Source organism: Rhopalosiphum padi, chromosome 1, assembly GCF_020882245.1.
Source record: "Rhopalosiphum padi isolate XX-2018 chromosome 1, ASM2088224v1, whole genome shotgun sequence".
Lineage (NCBI taxonomy): Eukaryota > Metazoa > Arthropoda > Insecta > Hemiptera > Aphididae > Rhopalosiphum > Rhopalosiphum padi.
The window spans coordinates 87583406-87604866 of NC_083597.1; the positions used below are offsets into that span (position 1 = coordinate 87583406).

General features: G+C 29.9%; 2 long non-coding RNA genes across 4 annotated transcripts; one reads left to right on the forward strand and one right to left on the reverse strand.

Moving 5' to 3' along the window:
- Nucleotides 1–3104: 3104 nt before the first annotated feature.
- On the reverse strand, nucleotides 3105–6111 carry LOC132918203 (uncharacterized). 2 transcript variants are annotated; one of them, XR_009660413.1, is made up of 5 exons: nucleotides 5634–6111; nucleotides 5312–5494; nucleotides 4983–5228; nucleotides 4303–4427; nucleotides 3105–3317 (listed from the first exon to the last, which is right to left on the reverse strand). It is a non-coding gene; the product is annotated as an uncharacterized LOC132918203 (long non-coding RNA). The 2 variants fall into 2 exon arrangements; XR_009660412.1 differs by having other exon boundaries at nucleotides 5312–6111.
- LOC132918204 (uncharacterized) lies at nucleotides 6112–11619 on the forward strand. 2 transcript variants are annotated; one of them, XR_009660415.1, is made up of 2 exons: nucleotides 6112–7491; nucleotides 10463–11619. It is a non-coding gene; the product is annotated as an uncharacterized LOC132918204 (long non-coding RNA). The 2 variants fall into 2 exon arrangements; XR_009660414.1 differs by having other exon boundaries at nucleotides 6137–6935.
- The last annotated feature ends 9842 nt before the right edge of the window (nucleotides 11620–21461 follow it).

Consider the following 21461-nt stretch of genomic DNA (forward strand, 5'->3'; position numbering starts at 1 on the left):
TTATAAGTGATATGGAACTTATGGAAGTGATATGAATTTGTACGTACGTAAGGAGAATGGTAAAGAAAAGAGAATTTTACTAATGCATTTTTGTCTTTTGAAAGATATGGCGGAAGTTTTTATGAAATAATATATACTTAGACTTTTGAGTGACTGCTATGCAAATCAACAAAAATAATGCATTATTCAACGTTCTTAATAACAATTTAGATACAATTACTAAACATTATCTCTAAATACTATATTTTTTTAATTTTTTTTTTTTTTGTAAAATGATATTTATTATGATATAACTTTTCATTTTTTGATTTTTGTTGCTGTTAATTTGGTGAATAACGTCGACTGTCGCTGACCACAGAATCATACTTTATAATGTCTTGCATTAATTCAATTCATACACAATAATAGTATTGTTTATATTGGTTATAAGTTTATAACACAGAACAATTGGTTATAATAATGAAGTACACTATTTGTGAATAAAACTGGATAGCGCTTATCTTATTCTTAGAAAAGCCAGTAAGAGTGACACTCTCATACGTACACGCATAAATCGGTTAAAACAACTACAACTGTTCAGGAATCAGGATTCATACAATTTTTTCCGTCAGAAATTATTAATTTTTCATCGATCAGTCCGATCTTTGTATTGGTGCGATAAGACTTCTGAAAATTAATTTTAATTCAGCGTTAAGTATAATTGAGATCAGATGGGCCATTTTCAGTTTAATTTAATAATATTTGTTAAGCAATGCTACAACATTTAATATTTTTCAAATAATTTAAATCAAATTTGTAGAATTTTAAGGTCAAAATTAAAAAATGTAGTCCGATCGATCTCAAATAGATTTCATGCCGAATTCATGTACATTTACTAATAAATAGGTAAATGAATAGTTTTTGACAGAAAAATTGGTCGGTATTCAAATAGCCGTAAAGAGTTTTTTTTACATACAATATACGTTTATAGCTCATCAGTACATTTTTAGTTAAGTTTCTTACGAAACAACACTCAACAGTCAACATGTATAAAATATAATGCAAGATAATATTTATCATTTTTTAGTATAATAATTAATAATTGTGTAAAAATAATATGATAAATATTTTTGGTAACCCCTTACGTAACAGAAATAAAATAAAACAATAGAGAGTACCCCTACCAAAAAAAAAAAAGATTAACCCTGTAGATCGCGCTTCTAGTAAATATACAATACCTGAAAATAATTCAATCATAATATTGTTTAAACTTTAATGGATATACACGGTATGGAACAGGACGGACAAGTAAGAATTGAAGTTGATCTAAACACAAATAATCTGGAAAAAGTTCTGGACGAAAACAAATTAGATGAAACGGATCTGGAGACAGCACACATATATATGAACACTAAATAACCACGAATAATATATATCTATTATCCGTGAGAAAAAAACGGTGACCTGTCATTTGGTCGTCATTATGCCGTTTTTGAAAATTATAAGTAATTAAAAAATAACTATGTATTTATACTTTATATTTTTTTGTTACAGGAAATTTTTTAGCAGGATATTTTTTTGGTAAAGGTTCTTTTTGAACCGGATCAAATGTCGCGGATCAATTGTCGTCGGATATAATTTACCGGACCAAATGACGTGGAACCGAAAAAAACCTACAGGCTAATCAAATTTGTTAATGATTCTACTCGAAAGTCAAGTAGATGGATTTTCAGACTAACTAAAGCATAAATATGTATTTATAAACTTGTTTGTAAACAATAAATTAACATTGTAAAAATACTCAGTGTATTGAAACAATTATGTTAATAAATAAAAAAAAATGTGCGTGTAACAAGTACGCGCGGATGAAGTGAAACTTCTTTCAGTCATGTAACTGATATTAGATGTGTATAGGAATAAAATAATAATAACACACTTTACAATTTTATTTTCAATAGAATTATATTTATTTTTATTTTATTTATTTACTACTGGCTATCCCCGTGCACTTCGTTGCTCCTACAAAGTGCATCTGTGTTAAGTTTGGTTGCCTAATGCTAATATTTAGCGTGAGGATAAAAACTACCTATTTTTGGTTTTCTGATTTAGTGTACAGATGATGTTTCCGAAATATCAACTTAACATAACTATCCCGCCCGCATTCTATTTTTCCGTACATAAGACAGAAGAGCGAATTAAATAAACAGGCACCATCTCCTGTAATAGGTACAACGATGTGTGGTACCATTTCCGCATTGACATTTTAATATCCATATAATATATAAATGTCATATTAAAAATTAAAAATCTTTAATGATAAATATGTCAAATATGTCTGTTTTTATTTTTAGTATTCTAGCAACCACTTAGAAAAAATAACAAATAATTATTAAACAATTAAAAATACAAAAAATGGTGAATCTAAAACCATCCAGGGTGTCACCCAAACAATGACAATGTCAATCATTGATATCGGTCCAAATGTTTAGGAGGAGTTCAGTGACATACACACGTATAGTAGAATTATATATATATAAAGATTATTATATTTATAAAGATATGCTAAAGGGGCGGTCCGTAATGGCCCGACCGTCGTTTTATTTTTTTGTACTCTCCATAAAGAAGTTTCACTTCAATAAAAAAACTTATTGTTGTGTAATGTTTTTCCAAAAGCATACAATTTAGGATGGGTGATTGAACCTCTCATCCCAAAATTTTCTCTCATTACATTAATTTAGACAATTTTTTCTGAGTACGGTCTTGATTGTATTATACTTATAGCATAAATAATAAATATCTGGGCATAATTTTTTATTAATTATATAATGATTAATTTCAAAAACAACATAAAAATTTAGTAATTCAAATTTATTTAGTTAAATAGTTATACAGTTTAAAATTTACATTACAAAATAACATTAATGATAATAATATAATATTAACAAAAGAGTATATTATGTTTGAATGGTTTAAATACATTAATAGCAAAGTTATGTTATATTGTATTAATATAAAATAAAAAAATGTATACATAAATATCCAAAAAATAATTAGGCTTAATATAACAACAATTATAATAGCACAATCTTAAGACTCATATATAAATACTATATTAATACAAAAGTGTATAGGTACCTAAATAGTATAATACATTAGGTCATTATAAAATAAAGAGAACACAATAAATGAATTAGTCAAATACATATAAATAAATACAATTAATACAAAAAGTTGAAATTATATAATGAAAATTAAAAGTTTAAGATAAAAATAATGGTAAGTACTAGCTTAAGACTCTGAATGACACATTGATGAAATCAAAGGCAAATTGTTGGAGTCTAATAAAAAAAAAGCATATTTTACATCAATGAAATTAATACAATATAATTCAAACATTTTAGAAGTATCAACAATGTATACCCCCGGTTTTAAAAAATTCTAGTGAATTAGTAAATTCATAACAGCTGAGGAATTGTTTTACAATTAAGGTTTATTTTGCAGTTGAACAATATGCTGAACCAAAACAAGAGTATTATTATTTATTAGTAAGCATTATATATCTATTTTTTTTAAGAATCTTTATAATTGTATTTGTTAGTTCTAATGTTATTTTTTCAAAAAGTTTATCTTTTATTTTAAAAAGAGGTGAAGGATTTATATGTTATTTCATTGCTTAGGATATCATATCACCTGTGTAATTGAGAAGGAATTGTGTCATAGATTTTTTATTTTTCTACTATACTATTGAAGATTTTTTTTTATCTCTTATAAATAATTTTCATAACTGAAACAACTAAAATTGTTTAAGGGATCATGAAAAATAATATATATATTATTAAATGAATTAAGCTTTACATTAAGTTATGAAATGGGAACCATATAAAATGAAATAATCATTAACAAATTTCTTTAGAAACTGAGTTGATAATTTATTATACTTAGAACAAGTTTCAGCACAAATTAAAATTCTGATTGCATAAAGCAACAATAAGAAATGAATCAATTTTTTTTTTAAATTACCCATTAGAACAATAAAAATTGGACCAGTATATAATAAAAAAGTTCCAAGTTCTGTGGCATTAAAATGTTTAATCTCATTTATCGCCCTGGGTAAAAGACATATTTTAGATAGTACGTATAAAGTCTTAATTTTTTTAACTCATTATTTATATTATCTTTTTTCAATCTTACTTGTTTATTACCTTCCACCCAAAATTCAATTAATTTTTTAACTACACCTAGGCATACATTATGCAATACCCGTGTGATCTAATACAACTGTATTGATGCTATTGATTGGTAACAGAAATAAAGGACTATTACCTTTATGGTAATCCTCATCTTTTTTACTTCTGAAGGACTCATCAGTTCTTAAAAGTGTTGTCTCCATCTTACAAGTACGTAATATAACAAATGTACGCTCAGCAGTCGGCAGATCAAATTTAGCTCTGTTAGTTTGAAAATTAGAGTGAATCAACTTATTATGAAACTTAATGGTAAAACATTACCTGTGTTTTTATGTTGGTTTTTTACGATAGTTCAATTTTTTAGCAAGTTATGTGTAAATTAAAAATGCTCATTAACTCATTTAAAAAGTGAATAATCATAAAAAACCAAAATATCTGATTTATACCAGCAGTCTTTATGGTAATAAAGTAATAATAAATAACATTTGTAAAAAGTTTAAAATAATATAAAAAAGAAGTAAATTAAAAAATTAAGGTGAATCAGATAAAATACAATACAATTTTGAAGTGTAACTGTACTCGCCAGTAAGTTGTACTACAAAAGGTATAATATAAAGAAGAATAAATGGTTCATAAAATTTGTATAACTGTATTTCATTAGTAGTTTAAACATGAGGTGTTGCCTACTACTAATTAAATATTAATTTTCGTTATTAAAGTGAAAAAGATTTGATTAAATTATTTTCATGGTAATATATTATAAATTTAAATTTATAGGTAAATTATGTAATAGTTTAATTTAGTTTTAATATTTACCTAAACTTATAATTTTTTTTTATTTTGTTTTTCTCTGCATTTAACTTGTCAAGGGATGCTTCTTCGCGTGTTAATTTCATTTTATGACCTTTTATGCATTACGGTTCATTGTATAATGCACCAATACATTGTAGCATTCTATTAATACTAATCCGTTGTTGTGTAAAGACAATTCTTCCAAGTCATACAAGTCATCACTCATCAAATAGAAATGTTCCAATTGATATAATGATATTTCATATTATACTATAACATAATATTTTATTTTTTAACTTATTAAAATTGAATTATTGCAGTGCTTTAAACACTAAAAATGCAATGTTTATTACCTTGTGTATGTCTTCATTAAGTATGAATGATGATACTGAGGAACTAGCTGCAATTTGTACTGGTGGTGTAACAGATGCTAGTTTATAATCCAATTCATCATCCGAACTCTTCACCAGCAATTCAATAAATGTTATTGGGACATATTTTTTTAAATTTTTTGGAGATGAGTGTTACCTGATTAACTACAATCTAATCTAATTAAAATAAATGAATACCTACCTAATTTTTTAGATATAAAAATAGTAGGTATACTTTCAAAATTACTATAATCAGATTATGAACTTCTTTGGCGGTCTTTCTTTTTTTATTATTTCAACTTACTTTACGTTACTTCGGTATTTGCTTCGTAGACATCATAATATCATTATATTTAAGTGCACTATTTAACACAACAGTAGGTACAACACTGGTGTCTGAAGATTGAACACACTATTGGACTGTCTGGACTACTGAGTACTGAGTGTGCTCTACGCAAAAAATATTATAATTAACGTGATTGGTGATGATCATACAAAAATGTGAAACACTGAAAGTCTGGAACACTGGAACGAGTGTTGAATTCGAGCGTCTACGGTCAGCGACCGGTCGGGCGACTCCGCTGAACCATTATATATTTATATATTATATTTAGTCGTAATAGTCACCAACGAGTCGTCAATAACGTAATGGAAAAACCCTAATAATAATATCATAATGTCTAATAATAATGTAAAATAGTGTTGTTCGTAAAATCCTTCCATCCCGCTATAATACACGTCGCCTAGCCGTCTGGTTAGCTCGAAATATTATGTTTCGATTTAATTTGCATTTCAAATATTTCAATAGTCCGATCGTAGTTTATCATAATATATTTTTATTCAAATCAGTCACGTCAATATAATAGCAATGGCAGATAATATAAACAATATCGGTGAAGCCCTCTTCGACTTACACGAAAACGATTTCGGCGTAATCGGGGACGGCGGCTGCGGTGTCCCCGTGCACTTGGCACCCGTCGTGGAATCGGCGTTGACGGGATTCTTCTGTACGCGGAAGTGCAACGGCGGTGGACCCGAAAAACGGACGGCTTTCGAACGAGTAATACATCAAATATCGTACTGTCGGGTACGAGTAACGATCAGACAGGAGAGCATCCGTTCGACGTCGCCGGCGATTGAAGGCAGTGAAGTAGATCAACTTAGAAAACTACCAACTGCTGTCACTCGTCGACGTCGACGACGCGGACTACGTTCCGGTGCCCCACGCGGTCGGTGTTCTGGCAGGTGAGCTTGATCCGCACGCAAAAGCGATCGACGTCAATCCACTTCCGCGTAGAAGGCGTTTGGCGTCCGAGCGGAAGCGGGTAAAACGCGCCGCTTTGCGTTTGTAGTGTGTACTGGTGCGCGCGATGAGACGACGTCCACAGACATCGGCCGCAGCGGACGGCGCACGGCGGTAAGTCATCCGAGCACGTTTTCCGGCCACTCTCGCGGACACACGGAATCCGCCAATTCGGTAGCCGACGCCATCGACCGCATTCGACGGCTCGGCTAGCGGTACGGGCGCGGGCAACGATTCCGACCCGCGTGATATGCATCAGACGCTGACTCGTTACGGCGGAGGCACCGGAGACTTTGGCACGGGGTGAGTAACGATGTTGTTTCGAGCTAAGAACACGGACGTCAGCGGGGCACCGGACCCGCGGCAACACAATATGTTTCACCGGATGCGATATGAGAAACTAAAGAAACCCTCCTAGACGGTACACAGTGGTTTTCGGGCTCTATAATAATGCGTTTTAATCATAGAGTATTCGATGTTCATTATCCTGTATCCATCATCATCGTACACTATGGTCTTTTTCATTTGAATTGAAATTCTTATCACATAATAGTTCTTATCACGGTAATAATAACAATAATAATAATAATGCACTGTGGTTTTGTGAATATCATGATATTGTAGTATATTCTTGTATTAACTTCTTTTATTCTATTAAACAATATTATACTAATCTAAAAAGTATTTTGTTGGACTAGAAAGACTAAAAAATTAAAGATTTGCAATCCTCGTTCTTATGTAAATTATAATAATATTAAATACTCAAACTAATTTTTTATAGTAAACTTAAAACTACTAATTATGTCTATTACTTCTAATGCTTACAGAAAAATATTACTTTTGTGGAAGATTGTTGAATGTAAGTTACATATAATTTCGTATTGCAGTTGTAATTTATTTTGCTACACTTATTACCTAAATAAATTATTTGTCTTAATTGTGTTCATCATGCTATTATAGTATTATACTACTATAGTCTTTAATAATATAATATAAGCATGGCAACTATAAATTATGATCAATTTTAATGTTGATATGTGTCATTTAAATATTAAATGCAATGTGTAATACAATATAATTAGACCAAATTTTATTATTTAAAGTTTAATAATACTTCATTGTAGCACTCATGCCATGTCTATTTATCTACTGTAGGAGTTTACACTGTGTTTATATAGGAGATTACCTTTTATTGTGGTGTTCAAGAGTGTGGAGGACAGTTGATGAGCCGACAGAAGTATTTAATTATATACATAACATAATATACCTACATAAACACTGAACTGAACTTAATCTGTAATAATTCCTTTATAAGTTTAATAAAATTGATAATAATTAGGTATTTAAGAAGCTAGAAAGAACACAATCATTCTTTATGTGATCCTCATTCTACTATTATTATAAGTAATTAAAAATGTGGTAAATTGTTTTAAATTGACATTAAGTTAATATTTTTTTATTTTATATTTATATATTTATTCACTTTAAATTTTACCTAAATATATATTTTGAAAACTGTTAATTTCTTGTTTATCTAACTTTTCTACTTTTGGTATTAAATATAATAATATAATATTTGTTATTATAATGTTGTTGTAACCTACAGATTGAAATTTACAACTTAATAATCAAGTGTAATATTACATTTAAGTTAATAAATGTCTATGAAACTTTTGTCTAATGGTTCTATTAATCTTCTACAAACTGCATTTACCAAATTTTCGAAGTGTTAATTCTCTTTTTGTTAAATTAATAGACAAAATTAATATCTATACAGTATACACACTATACATCAAAAGGTGAAACCTAAAACTTAATTTTTATTTTTATTGGAAAAGCCTCCTGAAATCTTTTGCTAGTTTGATTTTTTTATTTTTTAATTATAAGAAAACAAGTTGAAAATTGTAGTCTAATATTATGCACTTCTTGTATTGTAAAGTGTGAAAAAAAATGTACAATTAAAAGTTATGTGTAATATATTCTATAATTATTATAATAATCGATAAAATTAATCATCTATATTAATCTACTGTGGTACATATATTACATTCATTTGATTTATTTTTAAATTGATCACATTCACTTTTATCATGATAAAAAATAATGGTAATAATAATAATAATGATCTTAAAGTAATAATACAAATATAATAACAACAATACTAAATGTTTACCATACTAATTTTAATAATGCACTATTATTTTGTAAAATATTATATAGTTTATTATCTTATTATAATATTGTAGTCAGCGTCGGATTACCCTATAGGCAAAATAATCAGGTGATTGGAGCGGCAAATTTGCTGCAATTGAAAAATAAAATGATATTGAATAATATTATTACATATATTATAATTTGAGACGGCGGCAAATGTCCTGTTTGTAGCCGGCAAATTGGTTAATTCTGTGGTATCTATTTTTTTTATTAAACAATTAATTAATATGAATCTAGAAAGTATTTTGGTGGAAATAAATAGTACCGGGGGTAGTTTGCGGGGATCTTTTTTTCCTAGATTCCACAATATTCATGAACAATTTATTTTTATATTACTTGTCGATGCGCGATCGCGGATTGTCGCGTCATATTATGTGATTCGCTAGTTTGAAACGTCTTCGCTACTTACGGGCATCAGTCAACAATCCATCGGTAATCAGTATACGACTACACTGTAAATGTATAGTGAATACTGCTATGTGCTCTATGTCTATCGCCGCCATTTAACTCACCGTTGTTCGTACGATGTAAATTTCGGCTCGTCATTTTCATTTTTCTTCGCGAATCGCGATGTACCGTTACTGCTGTCTGCGACTACTGTGACTATTTTTTTTTCTTTTTTAATAATAAAATATTAAGTGGCTGAGTTACTGACACGTGGATAATTGTCATCGGCTTCAGGTTTGTAATAATTATATAATTCTTATGCCCGTTTCACAGCCTTGTGTTTTTTTATTTAAATCTAAGTTGGTGAGCATAGAAATTTTTCCGTTGACGCATACGAACCTATACAATATATAATCGAAAAACTCGCATATGAATATAATATTAATACAATACGTATGCGTGGCTGTAAAACGGCCGTACATATTAATAACTAATATATTATAGTTTTATAGATAATATAAGTATTATATCTTTAAACCTTGATTTAATATGTCACAGATTATATTATTATTGTCGATTGACGATTACATTCATATTCATATTATTAATATTATTATTATTTATCACCGTAAAAGTACATATTTTCAAAGGATAACATAATAGTATTTTTCAATTATCGTACCAACTCTGTTGGCCAGTAATATTACGAATGTAATAATATGTAACAAGATATTAATTTGATTTTTTTAATATTATGCTTATTTTACAAAAAATGACTTTTTTTTAATAAGTATAGCGGCCCTTACAAGAACCGGGCAATCGAAAAGATTCCCGATTTCCCGATAGGCCAATTCACCCGTGTTATAAACACTAATTTGCACTACAATAAATTAGTTGAATATGAAAATGAAAAACAAAATGCAATATGAATAATTCTGAAGACGTTACAGAATTTCTTGCGTTATTTCAAGAACTATTTTGTGTCACTATTTTTTAATTTCAATTAAATAGGCCAACGTAAACGCATTATTATAGAGTCGCTCTGTAACATCTATAGGGTTTCTTGTATCGCTTATACCGGATCGACTACGGGACGCCAGTGACAAATCCCTCGCGCCTCGCGGAGATAGTATATATCAGGACCGCGGTGCGTCGTGTCAGCTTTATCTTATTTTTCACACACGCTCGTATCAAAGTCACGTAAATAATATATTATATTTTTTTTTCAGATTTGCTCGAGAACCGCAGTATTTTCGTCGAGTTGGTACCCGACGTAGAACCAAATGAACCAATACATCTTTCGTAAGTCTAATAGATGACATTTTACGAGAGTTAACCAGACAACGATGTGCCGCCAGAGGAGAGGTAGATAAAGGAGACGACGACGTAGTCCACTACGTTCCGGTGGAGGGCGAGAAGAAGGGACACACGGCCGGTGTCCTGGTAGGTGAGCCTGATCCGCACCCGAGCTACGCGACCGCGGCGGTCAAGCGACGCAGAAGACGATCGGCATCTGCGTGAAAGCGCATAAAACCAGTGGCGTAGCATGAAACTATTGGTGGTTCTGGGGCCTATAAAAGTTAGAGACCCTCTTTAATGTAATGGCACAGGTCCTGTGCCCCCCCCCCCAAACTTGGACTTAACTTGGGGGGCCTGGGCCCCGGTGGCCCCGGCTTAAATACGCCACTGCATAAAACGTTTGTGCTGATGCTGCGTGCGATGATAAGGCGTCCGCTGGCATGATCTGCACCCTCACCACTGAAGACATCGGCAGGACGACGTCGACATATAAGGTAACTCGTGGGAGGGGGGATGCGAGACACAGGGCGGACGGCGTACGGTGGTAAGTCACTTGAGCACGTTTTTCAGTTACCCGCGAGCGCTTGGCTGCTTTGGTTCGCAAGCAGAACGAATGGTGGAACGTCAGCCATGCCGGACCCGCGGAAACTTTAAGCCGCTTCGGCCGCGCATCTTCGACTACCATCGGATAACAGACGCGGCCGAAGACGGGCAGATCAGGTCCGTGGTCCGTTGTGGCGAGGTCCTTCGACTCTCCTTTTCGTCTCGAGACAATCCGTTACCGGCCGGGTGGCCGTTGACTCCGCAGGCTCAAATCTTCGCTCTCGCCCCCCTCCACCGGCTCCACCTAGTTTAGTGTTGTTCTGCCGATGTACTTTTCCCCCCTTTTTTGTTTTTATTGTTAGATTTTTGGTTTATTGTTAAAATTATATTTTTTTTTCATTTATTTATACTGTTTTTTATTATTAAAATTTATAATATTATTAACCCTCAAGTCAAGTTTTTTTTTTTAAGGTATTTTTATTTATATCAATATACATTGATTTGTTCTTAAAAGAACAATAAATGAAAACCGTATTTACGCAAAGCATTTTTTTTTTATTTTAGAGTACATAAATCAATTGTTACATATTAATGACTTTTAAAATCGTAAAATATTTTCAAAGATTGCATATGCAAGAGAAGTTAAAAAAAAAGAGGCAACGAAATAGGTTCAGTAGTTATTAGTATGTACTATTATCGAGGAGAACACTAAATAATAGTAATAATAAGCCACTGGGAAGGTATAGTTTGAAACTGATGAGAAACATAATATGCAACAATAATATATTATGAAGACTGAAGAGTAGTAGCAATAGAAAAAGGGACGGTAATGTATGTATATAATACACTCACATATTGCACTGAACTAAATTGATGTAACTAATTTTGATTTTATACTCAAATTATTCATTAAAAATATAACAGGCAAAAAGAGTGGTTTCTTATTTGTGAAAAAGATAAGATGTTTGTAATATTAAAAATTCAAAAATCATATTTTGAATAACTACATTACTTTAAAAAATAGGAGGTTTACGTGTTTAACGAATCTCCCTATTTATAATAAATAATATAATTACAATTGTATAATTTACAACATTATAAATAATTATATTTATAATATTATATGTAAAACTGTTGTCTGAGTGTGATAACTTCGGTTTCTCAATAGCAATGGGATAATGAAGAAAACTACAGTAATTTTATAGATGTCTGCTTCCACTAGCGTACATCATATAGTCATGCATACTATACTACATTGATACATAAGTATATTAAACATTTTTGTAAAATATAATTATGGGGTTCAAGCTGAAAAATAAAATGCATATTTGACGTGCACGCGATCCTCGTAATCAAGTAGGTACTTATAGTCACTTGGGGGTATACACTCGCACTATATATGAGTGTAATAATAATATATTAGATAAAATAAAGAAATACGAGTAGTAGTGTACTGTTAGTCGATGTTAATATACGAATTTAATAAATTTAATAATTACGGTACATATTAATATATTATTATGAATATAGAAATAATTTCGACGATTAAAAAACGCATAAATACGAACAACTGCGAAAAATACACATTCAGCTATAGGGAGGCAATAACTAGTGAAAACGGAACTTGGAAATCACTATACTTTTATTTTGATGCACTGACAAAAAAATATTATAATAAAAAGTTCATTTCGATCATCGCTATTTGTATGCAAATGTAAAGCGCTTGGGAATACGTAACTTGTGTTATTTACTTGGAAAAATTATGATTTTCATTGTCATTTTTTAACAGTTTTTTTTTTTTTAATTACAAGTTACTGATTTTTATTCTAGCTTTACTTATATACTCTAGAGCAAAGGTCCCTAATTAATAATTTTGAAGGGCCGCATTAGGGATCTGAAAATTTTTCATGGGCCATCAAAATATTACAGTAACAAATCAAGATAACTGCGTTGTAAACCATCTATCAAAAACTTTTTACGAAATGGGCGCGAGGCTGGTGCCTGGCGAAGTGGTTGAGAGTTGAGACACAAAAATGATAGATCCATTGACAACAAATAAGTACGTAATGAACGACGATATTATTTAATATGCTTTTTTCGTAACTTATTTAGATTCTGAACGAAGTGAAGAATGTATTGATTTTACAATGATGTATGGTTTTTTTTCTTTTTTTGTGTCTGTCATCACGATTTGAAGTAGAAATAATGCTTTGATATTTAACTTCAACCCCTCTTTGAAAAGAAAAACTCATCTAGTTGGTAGTTTAACCTAACTTGGGGTCAAAAGTAAAATATTTCCAGTAGTTTTCAAAAGCGTTAGGAAATACCCTTAAAAAGTGACGGAAAAATGGAAATTTTTACGCATAATCAGTTTTTGACAAAATCGATTTTTTTATTTTGCTGTAACTCAAAAACGAATCATTGTAAATACTTGAAATTTTCACCTAATATTTATATTAGCGTTATATATTTACGATTAAATTTTCAAAATATTTTGACCTTATTAAAGCTATTTATAGACAATTAAAATTTTCGATTTTTCTAAGTTTTTTTTTTTTGAAATTTCTATAAAAAAAAATTGGATATCCAAAAAATCTTTAAAATGTAATACAAGGTTTATTATAAGTTGTTCTTATCGTAGTAAAAAAAAAAAAAAATCAAAAATCGTTAGCCACAATTTTTGTTTATAAGCATTTAAAGTTCAAATTTTACGAAATATATCAAAATCGCGAAAGTTTGCAAGGAAATTTGAAGTTGAAAATTCATAAAATTTTTACGATTTATACCTAAGGTTAAAAAACACAATACAAGGTTATCCATAGGTTTTCTTTTAAGTAACTGTAAAAAAAAATTCCAGCGTCAATATAGAAAAAATTTTATGAGCGTATGAAATTAATTTTTTTACAAAATTGAGTAAAATAACGATATATTACAATTTAAATATAGGTAATAATAATAATAATAATATAATATATTTTATTAATTATCCTATGACAAATCATCTCCACATTACTTTACCTATAAGTACTGTTTTTTTTTTGTTCCAGTGCATGCAAAAATAATTTCAACTTTGTCACACGAACACCGGAACACGGTATAATATTTGACCAATCTATCAAGTTTAAAAATGTTTATATTTTTTTTTAAATTAATCAGAAAAATCAAAGACTATAGTGGGCCAAAATTACATATAATGCCTGCAAAATAATGGTAAGTATCAATTTTTTTTTTAAATTAGCTCACAAATTCTTACAATTCTCGGTGCATCTTTTGCTGTATATTTTTTAATATTTTAGAACTACATCTGCACGGTTGACCCATCTATTCTTATTTTTGTGTAGCTCAAAAACAACTAACTCTGAATTTTTAAAGTAAATCAACAAATTTTCACAATTATATTGTTCACTCTATAGATATTGGTGAAGATTTTGAAACGCTACGCCAAAGTGGGTGGGTTAAATTCACGTATACGTATGGGAGACTCGTCTTTTATTATTTTGTCGATAAACCTCGATATCATATAGCTGCAGTTGATTCGTATTATTATAAAAATAACAATATTATATTCCTACGCGTTGTTTGTTTATGAACGGGCGTTGAACGTAGTTATAGTAATTACTCAATATCGTTTTTGGACGAAAATCAGACGCGCGCACCGTATATCTTTCATCGTAAATCAATAATTGGATAATGAATGAAACGGCCGAGCGTAGGTTCACCTATGGCCATTTATATTTTGTGTTATATAGACAATAGTGTTGTTTGGAGGATAGAAAATTATCTCGATCCACAATAACAGAGTATAATAATAATACCTGGTAACGTAACGCGTCCGATGGTATAATATTTGTGGGCGTAATTATTGTCTTATTGTAAGTTTATGGACACGAAGTAGCAATGTAGGATTAGCCGGCGGGTGGAGGGGTGGCAACCCATCTCGGCGATGATGGTTAGCGAGAAGTCTAAATATTTATCACGCTATATCATGATACACCCATATAATAATTATCAGATTTTCCCATTCAAATGCGCGTGTATACGCGCATACTCATCATGTTTGCTTTTATTCACGACTTTGCTTGTTTACACATACACACACAGTCGTGTTTATATAAATATAAATAAATACATGCTATATACGTATATACGTATATATAGTAGTTTAATAGGACAGCTAAACCGGACACGTTTTTTTACGAAAAAAAAATATATTACACACACCCACCCATTGTACACGCTCGCTAACAGTACTCTATAGCCCGTTAATACTTATAGAGGTGTATTTAAGTAACTGTGATGCAAAGCCGTACAAATACAATATACACGGATTATAGAGGTTCGTCAATTTATACCACCGAATAACCACTACTATAATTACTCAATAAGTCAATAACTTATCTGTATAAGTATAATACATATAACTGCGGCACCACGTCAAGTGCATACGAAATAATTATATCATTTTATAACACCAACCTACCTGATTATTATTACTAAAACGCACATAGATATAACGTAATTAATAACCAGAGACCTATAAAAAATGAATCGAAAACTGTAATAATGTTGAGAAGTATATTGCGATACCTACATACAGGGGTCAGGGATATAAATATTGAATTCTACTGACGAATTTTAATGTTTCAATCTGCATGCATTTATGCATTTATTATTGTGTGTGTACGAAGATCTTATTTCATTTCATACAAAGCTTGCCGCGTAATATATAACAATCTGAGTAGTTGAGGATACCGAGAATTTTTAGTGCTTTAAGAAAAAGTTGTTGGCATAATTAATAAATAAAAAATATAACATATTACATATATATATGTGTGTGTGTGTGTGTGTGATAATATTTACTGTAAATAAAATGGAACTTATAATAGTATACTTATCTTATAACAATGATTGTCAATTAACGACAATAAGTCCATGGAGGGTAGGAGGGTGTTATTTACCAAAATGGAAGTAACACTATCGTCGACATAATATTGTATACATCTTTGGATTTTTGATTATGCCAATAACATTTTATTAAAGAACTACAAATTTTCGGTATCGGTGATTATCTATCTGACTTTTTCAGAATCTCTAGAGTTCTAAAGATATAATTTGGAAAACATTGACGTTGACTGTTGATTTTTTATTTATTTCATTGCAAATACCGTTATGTCGACTAACTATTATAGTGTTATATTATATAATTAAATATTATAATAGTATGCGTTATACGCGTTTGCATATGAACAATATCCCTTTTGTTTCGTTCATACAATATACACCCCGTTTATGAATTAATTGGACTTTGCGACATAAATGTTATATCTACATATTATATTATTTAACTGCGAATGATGGTATATAATATATACAATATACATAACATACACGAGTGCCATTACACTGTTATGACCACGCGTCCATTGTCCAGTATTATATTATGAACCATTTTTATACCCATAATTAACATAATATGGAAATATTGTGTGTTTTAGACTAAAGTATACCGATTATGTAATTATTAACAGAAAGTAAAATTCACACGCGTACAACTATTTAAATATTTTTACAGACTGTTTAATTAAATGTTATATTTGTGTGACAATAATCTTTTATAGTGATTTTATGTCAATTTAAAAACGAATAAAAAAAAAATAAATCGCAGAAAATAATATTGTAATTTTAACTTAATTTATGTTCTATTAAAAAACTTTTATGAAATTAAAGTTGACAAAACTACCGTATGTAACTATAATAATTATTTCATTGCATTAGTCATTTAATGTACGATCTCAGGCAAATCCATAATCCTTATCAGTTATCTTTCAACAGTCATTTTCTAAGTAAATGTATCTGTTTTTGAAAACATTTTTTATGCAATTTAAGGTCATAATAAAATTGTATAATAGTCGGGCATGTCCAACGCTATTTACGTCTTACGCATTTTTCTAAAATAATATAATATACGGTAACAGGGTGACGCGTCACGCGTGTGATGAACAATATTGTCAGTGGTTTAACAAGCAAGTCGAATCTATATATATCGTGCTGTACGTCTACGTTAAAGTACATAATATACAAAGTGAGCCCAAATCATGAGCGCGTGTACCATAAAATATGCTGTGCAGTGTGTGTGTGTGTGTGTGTGTCTATATAGACGTTGTATACGCCCGATGAAGACGTCGAAAGTGATGTATTGTTTTCGTGCGTTTCGACGGGCCCCGAAGATTTTATCTGATCCGAAAAACGACACACACACACGCGCCACTCGCGCTTGTCGTACATCGTGTCCGAAAGGTTCTCTCCCACCGCACCCGACACGGATATTACACACTCGCCCGCACATACACACATCACACATACATACATACAAGTCATAGCAGTGATCGTTTATAAATTGTAACTATACAGTCCCCGGAGATGGAGACGGATTGCCGGGTGACCACTATCGGACGTGCGACCACAGATGACTTCATTCCCCTGAAACTTGGGTCACTCGGCCGAGGGTATGTCGTACAACCTATATTATAGTATCACATTCCCCACGAGTAAAGCAGCACTAGTGACGTGTATGTAATGTGTATATGTAATAATATGTTAGAATCAAAATGTAAAATGCAGTCGTCATTGTTTATACAATGTCTATATAGGTAGTCATTTTATAGAATACCGTGCATTTTTAGGTGAAGTAATGATAGTTTGTTTTTATTATACTATAATATTATGTATAATACATATATATATATAAATATATTGCTAATAGATCATTTTATAAAATGTCTGATAAAGACTATAGTAAAAAAAATGTATAAAAATTTCAAATGGCAGCAAAAAATATAGTTTCAATTGGTATAAAAATTTTAAAAAAGATGTTATTATGAAGTAAAAGTGGAATATTTAAAATTTCTTCGATTAATAGTTTTAAAATTACAACAAATAACAAAAATCGTATGAGGAGAATTCGTTATTTTGTGAATATCCATGTCGATGCCGTGAAAATTTTCAATTTAAGTCTTTCATCGAATAATTTTATGCTAAAATTGTTTCTCAAATTCCAATCAGGAACTCGACAGGAATTTAATTGATTTTTGAAATATTATAATATATAATAAACCTATAGGTTTTGAATTTTTAACTACAAAATAATTTACAATTTTTTGTAGTTTTGATAAAAAAAATACCTATTTTTTTATAATTGCAGTAAAAACTACTTAAACAAAAAAAACAAGATAAATTTTGTCAAGAACTGTTTCACATAAAAATATCCATTTCCCCCCCCCATTATTTTGAAAATTACTCAGAATTTTTTACTCGAGTATTGACTAGACCCAATTTACTTCCAGAAACCACAGACAAAGTTAAAGATTAAAGGATATCTGCTCCTCTTAAAGTTGAAGTATACAAAACCAATACATCCATCATAAATCTGCTCAGAACCTAAAAAAAAAAATATTATATCATAATATGTATATATATTATATATATTATATACTCGTACGTTTAAATAATAATGCATCGTGAATACGTTGGAATTTCCGACGGGGGGTACACGAACTTACGAGTAGGTCACACACGTCTCTTTAGTCGTTCTATATTATATTATAGTAATATTCTATAAATTATAGTTGCTATATATTTATAATTTTTTATAAAATATAGGTGGCGCATATTGTAATGTAATATACAATATTGTAGTGTAATAGTGTAATATCGTTTTTATTTTTTGAACGAGTATTTGGCATGATTTTTTTTTTTATCAAAACTCGTATTCGCTCATACGCAATAACTAATGCAGTACTCTAGCTATATTACATTATACTGTGGATGATTCTTTCAATATTTATTGCTTGCGGTAGAATAGTGTTCTGTTTCATGCAGTCATTTCATTGATCGAGAAATTAAAAACATATAGGTAGCTCGCCGCATTTAAAAGTTATACGCTGACAGTAGTTTAAACTTTAAGCGATTTATCTGTACATTCGGATAAGGGCAATTCGTATAGTGTTTGAATTAAAGTAAATTATAAAATCTAATATATATATATATTTTAAATCGGATAGGTTTACTATTAAAAAAGTTGCCCTGTATGTACACTGCAACTTGCAAGTTTAATGATATGTGTGTGTGAATCTGACAAATCTCTTTTGCCGTGACTGAAGCTGTTATATATTGGAGTCGTTGGCTATTTCCCGTCTATGATAATTGATTATTTTATTTTTAAACCCACTTCCTGGAATGTTGGGTACCAAAATTATTCGTATTTACATTAGAGCTATATACATTAGCAATTCAATGTTTCAATCTCCTAAAATAATTTCAACAATTCAGGTTAAATTATGATTGTTTACTAGAGTGGTTTAACAAATACACCGCAGTATAGTATAATAATGTAATGAATCTTTCGTGTTTCGTTATAATGTCATAATCATGCATTAGCTATCAATGTTTTATTTATGTTTCTAAAAATTTGATATGTACAGGAATACAAAAACTGTAACTGGGCATTTTTATTGGTAGATTTGAAATTATCTCATCTCAAAATATGCGTGGACTAGATTTACCTATAGTTAAAAATCATATGAAAAATTGAAAACACGTGAAGCTCGTAAAAGTCACATTAAATTAAACAATATAAAATATATGGATTTAAAAATATCTACGCGGTTATAGTGGTATATTTTATTACGAAAAATTATGCATATTTTATATTGTTATTTAATGTACTTTTATTTACTATTTTAAAATTAATTGTGTGCAGGTACTTATACAGTCATATTATACACAATACGCATACATTTATTACGCCTCAGGTGCATTGGATTTTTTGACGAAACATAAAAATATAAAACACATTTGTATAACCTGTATTATTCGTCATCATCACATACAGGTATATTATATAATGGACATCTTGAACATTCCTTCAGATAATTATTAAGAACACTGAACCCAGAACTCCCAAAAGTGTAAAGATGTAAGTATGTAACGAATTGTAGAATTCATTAATGTTCAACGACGACTCATATTAATAATTACGCATAGCTATAAGTGTGTGAGTAATTAATTCGAATTTGCTTTAATTGATACCACCGCTTGTACCTTGTTTGCAACAAACAATAATAATTAGTAGGTATACACGCAGTTGTTTGTATTTTGACGCGTGTAGTTTAATATTATTAGATTATTTTATAAAAGTCAGAAAACGAAACGAAGTTTTTATCCGATGTTATTTGTTATTTTTTTTTACGATGGTAAAATAAAAACTCAAAACTACCGATATCAAACCGATGTACAACATAATATGGCACGCATATTTTATCCGAAAATGATAAAGATTGAGTAAATATTGACAAAATTTTGTTATTATCATTCGATATAGATAATAGCTTAAAATTGATGTTTATCAGCTAGTCATAAAAATTATCTTATTCATAGATTGCTTATACATATATGGACAAAACAAAAGCCAAAAAAGGTGTTTTTTTTTAGATTTACAATATTTAGCAGTATATTCCGTAATGCTTACAATAATGAGTTAATTGCTGAAATTCAGCTTTATATCGTCTTGGTCTTAGTGCTACATTGTTTATTAATGGGAGTCGGACGTTTGAACATGATTTGATAAAATCATATAGATTAAGGTAGTACGATTTTAACGCGGCCAATTTGATACACTATGTCAGGTACTTACAGTAGTCTATTCAAGTTAATAAATGAAGATTAGCTCGATAATAATATGTTTGAATTAGAGTTTATACTTAAAGCCTTTAATTCCTAGTACGTGTATTACCTATCATAAATAAAATTTATATGCATTTTAAATTGTAAAATATAGTGGTAAAAAGTTCCAAATATGCACTTAAAAAGCACAAAATATATGCAAAATAATTTTAAAATATTTTATAATTTAATTTTCGCGTATATTATACAACGTTACAGCTATTTATTAATTACAAGTAATTACCAGTGATTATAAAATTATTAAAAACCATAATTAACAATAAAAATAATATTATATAATTTAAACTTTAATTATATTATATACTATATTATAGTAAATTATCTACAACTATTTGTTCATTATAAAATTATATAAAACATTAATGATACAAAAAATATAAAATTTAAACGTTATTCGAAAATCAATAAGTAACGATAATGTGTTCCATATTGGTCTCAATTCAATTATTACGACGGTTTGTAACAAAGTGTTTGTACGCAGTAAAACTGTGTCCAACATCAACGCTTATTATATGGGTGCGCATATTTAAAACTCGTCAACATTTCTGTGGAAAAACTTGAGATAAAAGAATTTTCGAAGTTTTAAAATTGGGCAAATTGGCAAACCTCTATTTTTATTAATAATGTTAGGACATTATTTTTAAA